Here is a 13,037-nt window from a genome sequence, read left to right as displayed (position 1 = left end):
AATATTTTTCACCTAGAACCAAACTGAATAATTCACACTTGAACAGCCTGTTTTAGCTGTGTCACTGCTTTCTGTATTTTTTCAGTTCCATTTTTCAGAGACATTTTGGAAATACATAAAATTAATTGTGTATAGTTAGAGCATTTGGATTAAAAATGGTAACATTTAAATAAATCAGTTGAAAACTTTTCTTATTCTGAACAGAAAATGACCCCAGACTTTTACCTGAATCAAAACTTGCAGCTGAAAATGTTGCTTCTAAATTAAATCCTAAAACTGAACAGGCTTTGCCTTCAGTAGTGGAGAGGACTTTTGCTATGGCCTAAAATAGTTTTCATTTTCCACAGAGAATGTGTTTGTACTGGTTTGTTTTGACTCACTGCTGTATTTAGTTAGTATTTCAAAGCAAAGCAACCTCTTCTGCATTTTTCTTCCTGTCAACCCTGTTACCACCAAGGGCAGGGGACTGACAGAAACCCAATTACAGTCAGACATGCCGTGTGGGACTCACCTGACCAGATGTTCAGATTTACATTGTGGACTTTCATGTCCTGGACTTATCATCAGCAGAGAGAAGCAGTCTTTTCTATGTGTGATTTAATTCATCTTTAATGTGAATGTTTAAAATAAATCAGAAGAACCAAGTGCCAGGGACTCAAAACTGAGCCTGGGAAGACATGGTCACTTGTGGACTTCGACACCACAGGCTTTAAAAAGTTAGGTAAGATGACTCCAGCCCACAATGTCAACCCACTGCAGCTCACATAAATTAGTGCCATAATGGAAGGAAGGAAGGAATGGAGGGGTTAACAGATAAAAAGAAAATCTCGGTGGTGCTCCAGAGGTGAGCAAGGTCAACTTGAACACCAAAGGAATGTAAGCAACGTTCAGACTAATCCATCCACTGCTATTCCTTGATATCACATAAATAAGAGTGTAAGTCACAGAAGTCTCAGTGACTTTACCAGGAAAAATGCAGTCTGTTCTCCTAGCACTAAATTTACTACTGTAGATTTCTTTATCTCTGTCTTTTAGAAGATATGTGTCTTACACCAATCGCTAGGTTAAACATTTAAAAAGTCATCACCTTTTAAAACAGAGCTAGTTGTTTTTGTTGACCAAACAGGAATGGGGAGCTTATAAATTGCTAGGCTCTTGTTTCATAGTTTGAGTGTACTGCAGCACAGCAAAGTTGTGTAAATCAGAGATGAGATTGAATGCTTCTTTGTAATTCATGGAAAAAACATCACATGGACTTCATCAGGTCCTTCAGTTTGGAAATGGTTACTGACAACTGTATATAGTCAGTAGTTCATATCAATTTCTAAAAGACAAGGATTACATTTCATGTCCAAAATACATTGCACACAACCTAAGTAACTCTTCCAGACCTTCTTGTGAAGGGTAAAGGTAAATTCACTACTGCATTAGGGATTGGTGGCTCTCTGGTTCTTGTGGTCATGATCTGATGACATGGGGTGGGAACAGAGGGCAGTCCCAGCTTCTCAGTGATTCTTCTGGCATTACTGCTAAACATCACATACTCAAATTTTCATGCTTCATGTGGAAGCAAGTATAACATCACTGCCAATGCATTTTGTGGGTGTTGCAGACTGCTGAGGAAATAAGTATCATTTGGCATATATTTATTCTATATATATTATATATATATTTAAGCAGGAGAATGGGGAGTATAATAAAAACTAAGGTGTTTCATTAGTGAGGTGGGTGCAAGAAAGCATGATGGGTGATGCTTACCTCATTTTAGACGCCTCCTAGTTGTCTACATCAGAGCTAGCTGTCTCAGCTGCCTTTACCATCACCACAGGGAATACATCACTCAGGGCATAATTTCACCTAGCCTGCTTTAAACACCTTCCTCAGGGTAAGAGTGGTAAGGCCTTAGAAATGTCTGTACCTTTATCTTGTAAGTGATAGTCTGTGTGTGGACATCTACATTGTAAATATAGATTTGATCAGGAGAATACCTTTGGTCAGGTGAATACCCCCTGAGAGTGTGCATTTAGGAAGAAAGAAGATAAATCAATATAAAGAAGGGGATACGCTACTGTAGAAAGTAAGTATTCTTAGTAGGCTTTGGGAGAAGTAAAGGCAGTATCACTGTGTAACATCATGAGTAAAGGGTTGATGTAATCTTCACATCAATACATACGAAGAAATGAAGAAGAATATGGCAGCAGTCTCCTCATCATCAAATGTAAGACCCCTCCCACCCCCTGAAAATTTCTACTTCTGGTATCAAATACAATGAGGAATTGGAGAAGGTTGAGCAAAAAATCGTTCAGAAGACTGAAGCAAAGGCCTGCTAGGATGACATTTTTTAAAAAAAGATGTGCACAGTAATATGGCATATGACAAAATATTTGTCATGGAGGAGATCAAAAAGTGTCTTGATTGCAATATTTAAGACCCACCCCAGGAAGAAAAAATATTCTGCATTAAAATATTCTCATAGAGAGTAACAAGTACTAGTATCTGAAAGCTGGTATGAGACACATTAAGTCAGATGCAAACTTTTAATTGTGAGGTTAAATTACCAAAAGAGATGGTACGCCCTTTCAGACTAGCAGATTCAGCCATTTCTGTTTAAAAAAAATAGTTTAGTTAAAAACAGAGTGTAGTATTTGCTTTGGGGACAAAGGGCTGGGATATAATAGCCTTCTTTCTAAGACAGAGCAAGCCTAGTGGCACCTCCTGGTTCTAAAATGTCTGAAGGTCCTTGGAGAATAAAGTCAAATTATATTAATTTACAAACAGTTTTCAACTTTTCTTGGGAAGCCTGAGTGGAGAAGAAAAGATTTTGGCAGTAAAAAAAACATTACTATTCTTAAAGTAAGAATGGCTACAATTCATTTACACATCTGCAAGAGAGAAAGAAGCAGGAAAATGAGGCATATACAGACTGCAGATCATGACATTCAGCAGGCAAATGGTTCACAGCTAAAAAATTTACTCTTGAATTTCAATTTTGATGGTGTATTACGCAAATGAATATTAAAAATACAATGATCATTTAGAAAGATTAAGATATTTATGGTAGTGACTTTACAAGCTATAATTTAAGGAACAAAAAACGCTCCAGGTTTTCCATGTCACATTTATTTTAAGCTATATTGAAATGTACAATTAAAGGAGCCCTCATTTTTTAGATTGTTTCTGCTGTTCACTAAAAAATTATTGTTCCTTTTCTGGGGAATAAGAACACACTCTCTATTTGCCAGCCTGCTTTTGTGGGTGCCATTCAGAACTCATCACCATAATGATATCTGCGTTTCTTCTTACTTGCCTTATCCTGCTGTATGCAAGCCTCTCTCTGTTTGCAGTTTATTTGGGTCTCACCACCCAAAAAATGGGGTGAGAGACACCTAAAACTGAAAAATGTACTTTGGTAAACCCATTTGTTCTTATGGAGGTGCAAAAGTGTAGGTACGCAGAGAAAATGAGATAAAACAAAGTGAAAAAACTAATGCTAGAAGCACAGAAGCACTGTAACCACTTTTCATTGCAAGACACTTGTTCACCAGTGAACCTCAATTGTCAACAGAAGGGGATACCTACTAAAAAGAGAGGAAATTAGCAGGGCTATAACGCAATAACTCAGCTGCAAGTTGTGCCCCATTCCTAAGCACAAGAGTTTACCCTATCCAGCGCTGTCCTCAGGGGAAGAGTATGCTGCAGCCCTTTCCACTTTTCTGCCCTCTTCTGATAGCACCACAGAATCACAGAATAATTAAGGTTGGAGGGAATCATTGGTGGTCAGCTAGACTAACACCTCACTCAAAGCAGGTCCAGTCAGACCATATTGCTCAGGGTAGCGTCTGGCTAGTTTGTCACCAGGGATGGAAATTCAACAACCTTTCTGGGCAACTTCTTTCAAAATTTAGCTACCTTTTGCTTTAAAATTTCCCCCTACATCTGGAATTCCCTATATTTCAGTTTGTGTCCATGGCCTTGTGTTCTATCTCTGTGTATCTCTGAGAAGAATCTGGCTCAGCCTTTAAATCTTCCCATTAGGTGAGTAAGAACAGTAGGAAGTTTCCCCAAAACATTTTCTTTTCCAGGATGAACAGGACTCTCTCTCTCAGCCTCTTCTCATTTGTTGGGTGCTCCAGCCTCTGACCACCTTGGTGGCCTCCATTGCATTTGGCCCAGTATGCCAAAGTCTTTCTCGCACAGGGGAGCCCAAAACCACAGTTCTCCGGATGTGGTCTTACAAGTGCTGAGGAGAGGTGAAGGATCACTTGCCTCATCCTGCTGGCTAATTGTATTGCTGGCCCAGCCCAATATGTGGCTAGCCTTCATACAGCACAGCTGGCTGGCACAGCATAGCTGGCTTGTCAGGGAGGTGATTTGGCCACTCTACCCTGCACTGGTACAGCCCCAGCCTCCAGTACTGTGTGTAGTTTTAGGTGCCTGGACATAAGAAGGACCTCAGACTATTTCCAGAGGAGAGTGACCAAATGGTGAAAGGTCTCAGGGGCAAGATTTATGAGGAGTGGCTGAGATAACTTGGTTTGTTCAACTTGGAGAAGGGTGACCTTGTTGCAGTTCACAACTTTCTCAAGAGAGGTAGCAGAGAAGGAGGTGCTGATCTCCTCTCTCTGGTGATCAGTGATAGGACATATGGTAATAGTAAGAAGTTGGGTCAGGAGAAGTTCAGATTGGATATTACGAAAAGGTTCTTCACTGAGAGGGTTGTCGGTCACTGGAACAGGCTTCCTGAAGAAATGGTCATGGCACCAAGCCTGTCTGAGTTCAAGGAATGACTAGACAACACTCTTGATCATATGGTTTAGTTTTAGTAGTCCTGTGAGGAGCCTGGAGTTGGATTTCATGATCCTTATGGGTCCCTTCCACCTTGACATATCCTATGATTCCATAATTCTGTGATCTCTGCACACAGCTAAATTGTGGTCAATTTCTTGTCCAGCATGACCAAGTCCTTTTTTCAAAACTACCTTCTGGCCAGTTGCCCCAAGTCTATGCTAATACATGGGACTACTCATCCCCAGGTGCAAGACTTTACATTTCCCTTTGCTAAACACAATGGTCAACATCTGTGCAAGCTTCCTATCAACCCATGTCTCCAGCATGTCAATCTGCCTGTAAATAGCAGCCCTACCCTCCAGCCTGCTAATCACTCCACCCAATTTAGCGTTGTCCACAAACATGCTGAGAGGACATGCTGTCCCACTATGTGCATCTTAAATAAAGACAAAAGGGCATTAGACAAATGCTGATTCCTGAAAGATATCACTAGTAGCTAGTGACCAGTTGGATTTGCTATTGCTGATCATAATCCTCTGAGCTCAGTGGTCCAGTCTTCTATATATCTTCTAGTCCACTGATCCAAATGATGTCTCACCAATTTGGCTGTAGAAGTACTACATCAAAGACCTTGCCATGGTCACCATAAACATTATCTACTACTTTCATGTTGCCTATGGCCCAGAAGGCAACCAGGTTGGTCAGACATGGTTTGCCCTGGCTCTTCCAGGTCACCTTCTTGCCTTCCATGTGCTTGGAAATGGCTTCCAGGAAGGTTTGCTCTACCACCTTCCCAGGAACTAAGGTGAGGCTGACGTAGTTCTTCTTGCAAATGACTGTGACCATTACCTTTTTCCAGTCATAAGGAATCTTCCCACACAGGTGATGAGCTTTAACTTAGTTTAGGAAAAGAGACAGTGAAAGTCTTGGCTTATTTTTTTTAGAGTGTTATGCTTCGTTTTCAAAAGTGTCTGTTTGTTCTTAGTTCTTTCAGTTTGGTTTTATCAATTCACTGAAGTTACTTCTTGCTAGTCCAGCTACCAAAACATTGAGAAAAGCTCATTTCAGGGATGCTCATTCCACTTTAAAGAAGTTGACATTCTGGGGACATGCATACAAAAAAAATCTGAAGATTCAACCTTAAAACCAGTGGACAAGTCATTTTAAATATGAAATATTAAAAAATCAAGTAGAAAAAATGCAAAATCTGGAGATAACTGTAGATTCCTTCTCTTTTTTTTTCAATTTCCTTCTCTTTTTTTCATCTTACAAAATATCAGTCACAAAATTTCTGACAGCTACAGGAGAAGAAAAAGCTTATTTTATGTCCTCAGAAACTGTCCTATTCCCTTCATTTCTTTTAGCAGCATATAAAGTTACTGGTGCTTTAACATCAAGGTACATAAAGGCAAATACCTTTCTGAGTAAAATCCTTTCATTATTTTTCTTTGTATAAATGATTCATGCTACCCATGACTGTAGAACTTTGGTTATTTCAAAACTTTTTTATAGACTTGACTCCAAGGCACGAAGACTGTGTTAGTGAGACTCATAACCAGCACTAGCATGTTTATCATCATGATTTGTCACTGCATCAGGTGAAAACTTTGAAGTTAATTGGTTCACATTTAAACCATACTTTGAAAATGCAAAGCTCAATGCCATTTTTTTCCATAATGAGGTCCATTTCTTACACTGACTGATAAGCAGTCAGTAGAAAATGATGGGCTCTTAAATCTATGGGAATTGTACTTAATGAGAATGACTCTGATTCTCATTATATTGATTTCAGTGGGAAAACTTTCACTCATTTTAATGGGAACAAGACTGACCCTTGCTGAGGGTTTGGAGCCAGTCCAGTAAGGATCATAAGTCTATGAAAGGGAGGTACAACTGCACATTAGCTTCACTGCTTGGGACCCCTTAATCAGACTGTGCTGTCAGCAAGCGGTCCTGCCTAGGCACACAGGAGGAGCTGGGTACCTGAAACTGCCAAACATCTAGAAAGCCTTCAAGCACAAATATTTGCCTAAACTCCACATTTCAGACCCTAGGTAAGGATTGTTAAGCTCTGTTCATGTAGAGTCCAGAGCCCAGACTTCTTCCTAAAAGTAGGCTGCTACCAGTAGTTGTCTAAACAACTGTGCAAGACACACCTTTTTCAGCGGCAGGGGTTACAGATCCCCCCTTTTTTAGCATAGCCAAATATTTAGGGCAATTAATTATGTAGTGGAAAACCCAAGTTCAGTGCCTTGCTCAATCATGTCCTGTCCACTGGGCCACAGGCCAAAACATACAATGAGATTTCTCAAATCTCCTACAGATTACTTGTAACTATGAAGCGAACAGTACAAGATTAATGAGGTAAGGGTGGCAAAAGAAAACACAAATCATTGTTAAGACAGTCTTTATTAATACTGTTTTTCTGTTCCCCAATATTTTAAAATAAAACCCATTGTGTAGTTAAGAAGACAAGTTTAAAAGGACAAAACAACATGTTCTTAAAAGTTGTCATTTCCCAGAATTATGACAATGACAGAAGTACAAAATTGCAAGATAAAAAGTGCACCCTAATAGTGCTTTTATTTCTCCAACTCTCCTGCTAGTTCTTAGATATATTTCAAAGCAAGTCAGTGCTCTGAAGCACTGACACTTTGGGAAGGATTCCACGACCCAGTCATGGTTCTTTAATGCCACTTAGGTCCCATGGGTTACCCCTTGTCCTCCAGCTGCCACTCCAAAGGCAAAGCATCTCCTGTGTTATTTGCCAATCCTGCACAGATGTCACAGCTACAACTGGGTGTCTAAAGTGGCCTGCTGGACACCAGGCATGATAAGGCAGGTAGGCAACTGAATCCCACCCTCTACTGCTGTCAGTTTGTCAAAGCGTGTTCAAAGGTCCATCAGGAATCATAGCTATGACTGCGTGGTAAGCTGTCAAAGTTATGGTCCTGCATCTCCTTGCAAGTTTTTGAGCTTCTCCAAGGAAAGGAGCATACATAGCTCAGTGCTGTGCAGAGATGTCAGCTCAGGTCCCAAACCCAGCGTGGCTGCTATAGCATACTGCTACTCTTCAAAGCCAGATGGCAGGGCTTTGTCAAGCCACGTGTATCCAGATGGATTTCCCCATGCTTCCCTCAAATCTTCCTTCACATAACCTATGACTTGGCCTCAAATGTGACTACTTACAAAGCTTGTGAGGTATTATAAAATCATTTTTTGAAGTGCATTTCCGTGCATTATTTCCATCAAAGTAATTTGCTGCTAAGATTGTCAGTGCCTTTCTATCATGAGAAAAACAAAATTTATGAGCTGTAAAGACAACGTGCAAATTGTTCATGACTCAATGAAGCTTCTGCTTTAAATGAAATACCCAAATAAGCTTTGAAAAACCTTGTTTTGGATGCAGGTCTGACTTACCTTTCCTCTATTTTGCATCTGTCCCGCATTTCTCTGAACACTGAGTTTCTTTTTATGGGTTTCCTTCTCTGACTCGTATAATTGCACTTACCTGGAACATCTGTGTTTTTCAGGAGAGAAGGATAATAAGAGAACAAAGACTTTCAGCAGCAAGTAGCTGAAATGGTTAGGAACATAATCTATTCACAAGGTACGACTCCCCCCCGGCTCCCCAGGTGACTATAACTAGTCAATGTAACTCACTAGCATTTACTTTAGGTGCCAATTGACATTTGCTAATACACGCCCAGTTATAACCAGTTTTTATCATACTGGTAGGTCTCAAGAGTTCTACATTTCTGCAATGAGAATACATGAAGAGATATTTGCTGCCTTACTGTAAGCACTCACAATAACGGGATCAAAAGAAATCCAAATACCTGCCTACATATTTGTTAGGAGACCTTCAGAGAAAGAAGTGGTTTGCATTGTTTCTTGTCAGTCTGAAGCTGTCTTTGCTGGAGCCTCAAGAAATATACTCGACAGTGGAGCACCCTAACCTGCGTGCTTGTGAATAGCTTGGTAATTCCCTGCGTGCTGGTGTACTTTTTAAATTTAATTTAATTCTCCATGACATCATTTGAATAAATTACTAGGAATCAATTTTGAAGAGTATTTATTTTCATATTCTTTTTTTATTTTATTTTTTTCTTTTTCTTGGAGTGAAACACAAGGAAAAGTTCTTTCTCAGACCTGTTGATTATTTTCAAATATGGAATCTCTGAGTAAAAGTACTGAAGAAGTGTGACTGAATTAGTCTGCACAAAATCTTTAAATAACCCTGCTTAAGGAGACGAGGAGGACAGAGAAGTTTTTTGATAATGAAGTCCCACTCTTGCAAAGGTATTTGGTTTTGCATTTATTTCATACAGGTTATGTGCTGTGAAGATATGGTACTTGATTTGGTCACATCCAGTTGCAGATCATAGTACTCATTACTCATCCAAATGACAGTGTGATGATCTTTTCAAGACCTAGGGTTGATGATGCTTGGTTTTCTCATTAATACCATAGTCAAGCTGACTCAGACTGAAGAAGCTGTAAGTCAAGCACTAGGAAATCTGACAAAGACGGAATAGATGACTTATCATTGAGGGATTTTTTTTTTTAACTTAATCACCTACAGTTAAAAATGAACACACAAAGGTACACCTGTAGTGCCAGTAAACGAGAGCAGTTGCAGTACAAATTATGAAGAATAGAGTGTTGCCAAAAATTCATGCAGAGAAATGAATCTCTTCCTGATGGGCATCATTTTCCAAATGGGCTCTTGCATGCTGTTGTGGTTTGAATTATGAGTTTCATGCAGATACAATCTGCAGTTCAAGTGCACGGGCTGGTGAACAGTAGCTGCTTGTCTAGAAAAATGAAAACAAGTGATAGCCTAGCAAATGAGTATTGTAAATTTAAATTAACAGAGAGGTTGTCTGATTTAATCTCTGAGTGAAGGGCACATTGCTTGCAAAAATATCTCAGTGAAAGAAATAACTCCAGAAGAATTAAGTTTTTGACTTGTAACATCTGTGAATGTAACTTCGAGAACTCAAGGAATTAAATACTGCTTGTTGTCGATATATCAGCTGCAAACAAACTCTTTCAAATCTCTCATTATTCACAGAATCTGTAAAGTAATGTCTAGGTAGGAGTCTCGGTCACTAGTTCCTATGTGAGCTGTTCAAACTGTGGTAATGGTTAGCTAAGGCCTGATGGTATTCTGTATCAGGCAAGATGAATCAGTCAGTTGAGAGAAGGTGAATTTTAAATTTGTTTTCCACAAATTAAACCTTACTGAAATTGTTCAGCCTTTTCAAAAGAAAGCACACTCCTTGCAATGTGTAAGTAAACAGTTTTCTGCACTATGGCCTCATGTCTTCCTCAGTGGGGAATCACCAATATGTGTATGTGGGACTTTCAGAGCTACCAAGAGCACAGTCACCTCAGGAGGCAAAGCAGAGCAGTAACGCTGCCTCATCTGCCCGCGCTGCCCAAGGCCCCTCCCCGGTGCTGCTAGTGCTGCTGATGGAGATCACAGTTCGTCCCTGAGCTCTGCAACACAGCAGACCTTCCTCTGCTTCCTTGTGTATTGCTTCCCGCCTGCGTAACTTACATTTTTGGTCGTTTTTTCTAGTTTATTAGTACTGGAGTGTTTTAATGGACAACCTTTTAAAAATAACTAATAAAACATTTTCTATACTGTTGTAAGAGAGTGTCTAACTTTATTTTTCATCACCATAGCATTTGGAGTAATTCACAGTCTTTTTCCTCAACTTCACAGTCTTCCTTTGACAGGGAGATGTGCCATAATTCCCACTTCACACCTGAGGAACAAAAGCCCAGAAGGGTTCAGCTCCTTGCTCTGCTGAAATACTGAGGTACAAAAAACAGAATCTGACAACATGTAGATGTCTGAGCTTAAAACTGTGGCCTATAAAGTCCCACCTAACCTCTCTGGGATCTGCAGAGGCTGAGGAGCTTGCTGGCCAAGTTTGCCCTTGGTGTAACACTCTTCTTCTGCAGGTATGTCTATATTAGCATGTTAGGTTAGACAGGGGTGCACTTTTGAAGTTGATCTCCTGATTGTCCCTGTCACCGTGCTTCATGGACGAGTCTCAGGCACTCAAGGGCTCAGATGAATTAAACTATATTTATTCCCAAAATGTACCAAATGCTTTTCAGCTGGTAATGGTGACTGAGTCCATGGGCTGAGGCTAGAGCTAGTGTAAGAAAGAACGTATATATAGTGTGGATATCAGGTGCTCCATACCACCTAAGTCACCATACAAATCGGGGTTTTTGGATCACGCTGTTTGCTAGTGTAGACACAGTTTGTAATGGTGATGGGTGCTGAGGTCTTTACAAGGCAGATCTGACCTCATCTGAAGTCATCCTGTGACACAGTTTGATATACACACACACACAATTCACTGTGACAGCAGTGAGGACAGCACAAAAATGAAATACAGTGCTATAACACAATTTTCAAAAGTATGTGATCTTTTCTCTAACAGTGAATCTATACTGATGAGATGACCCGGAAAATGGTGTACGTGGGTTCAGTGACCCCTTAGTCTCAGAAAGTTCAAATCTTCTTTTCCCAGACAAAACTCTCTTATTGATTTCACGACATACTGAGCTGGAAGTTGGTAGCTGTGGTACCAATAGTACCCAGTCTTGCCATCAAAAATACTCAACTATTCATGAAAGCACATTTGTATATTTGATTGTAGCTAGGACTGGGAGCACATCCTTTCTGAGCCTTCATGAAGGAACTGAATTTTTCTTTTTTCCTGTTTTTGGCCCTAGTGACAAACATGAAAATGCTTTAGGTGGTCAAATGCCAGAGAAGGTTCTGCCAGGCAGCAGCCCTCACCACCTGCTTGTGGAGCCATCTTCACTTTTTTAGTAGAGTCAGGTTTTAATTTGTTTCGTGCAGAACTGGATGGCGGCTGAAATACTCCTCATACATGCTTTTTCACATCCAGGGCTTCTGGCTGATACACTTCCCTGGGGAGTGAAAAAAGCAGGTTTGAACCAGTTGAGCCATGCTTTCCATCAGCAGAATAACACCTTGCTTGGGATATGTGTGTGAGAGTACCCCTTGTGTACAAACCCCACAGAGCAGACTCACTGCCAATACACTTCCTCGTAACACCTTCCAAGGGAAAAGGTGTTCCTTCAGAATTACTGACCAGATCATAAAATATATTCTCTTACTCCTTCTTGGTTTGGCACAACGCAAAAGAAGCCTGTTTTTAATCTTAACCATCCTTAGAATTCACAAGAATAGTTATGGGTCATCAACCAGCCACCTGAGGAGGTCTGAATTTGGTTTTTGAAATCTCAAGCCATACCAAGCAAACATTATCTTTAGAAGATGTTACCTTTATAAGACTCATGTACTTTGCAGCCTAATGGCATAATTATGATTGATTTAATCTTATGAAGTCATCAAAGATTCTATTTCCTTTCTGAATAGCTACAAAAAATGCATAAGGTCTTAATGTGTTGGGGTACAAAAAAAGCAAATCAAAGCAAAGCACAGTTCCTGAGATTTATGAAGCTGAGGTACTACTTCAATTTTAATAAAACATAGCCGATGACAAAAAAGAAATATAAAAGTATCTAATTATAATTATATAAAATGTAACTGTGCACATTATATAAATGTAAAATTGTATAAAAAAATTGATGGCTAAGCTAGTCATATAATCACATCTCCATTGAAATAACCTTGACGGATAAAATAGAGTTGACATTCCAGGCAGGTGTCAAAAGGAAAGGAATATTTATTTTTCATCAGCATAGTTAACTTCAAGTGTTTTTTTCATATTTTGATCCTCTCACCCTATTTTCATAATTTAATAATATCAGCCTTTGCCTTTCCCTTTCATTTATTTTGCATTCATTCAACAATAAGGTAGAATACGCCTCAAATTAGGGACTGAATTCATCTCGTCTTAAGCTAGTCAGCTACAAGGTGAATGTCTACACATGAGCAATTGGCTTGACTCCACTACAGTCAATAGCAACCTAATCAACACCAGTCAATGGAGGCTAGAGAGCAACTCATTGCAGTCTAAAATTTCCACAAGGTAAACCATCCTTTATATGCCATTGCTTACATTTAATAGATCTCTGTTGGCACTAATAGCAACTAAAGAAGCTCAAAATTAGCCTTCACAGTTAAGTAGGGTAAATCCTATCCCAGGCCATCTATTCTCTTGGTCCTTTACATTCATCAGCATCTATGTGCATATGATGCTGGGAAATGCCTTTCTATAACAAGTTTT

This window comes from Falco cherrug, chromosome 2, assembly GCF_023634085.1.
Source record: "Falco cherrug isolate bFalChe1 chromosome 2, bFalChe1.pri, whole genome shotgun sequence".
Taxonomy (NCBI): domain Eukaryota; kingdom Metazoa; phylum Chordata; class Aves; order Falconiformes; family Falconidae; genus Falco; species Falco cherrug.
Note: the sequence above shows the minus strand (reverse complement) of the source record.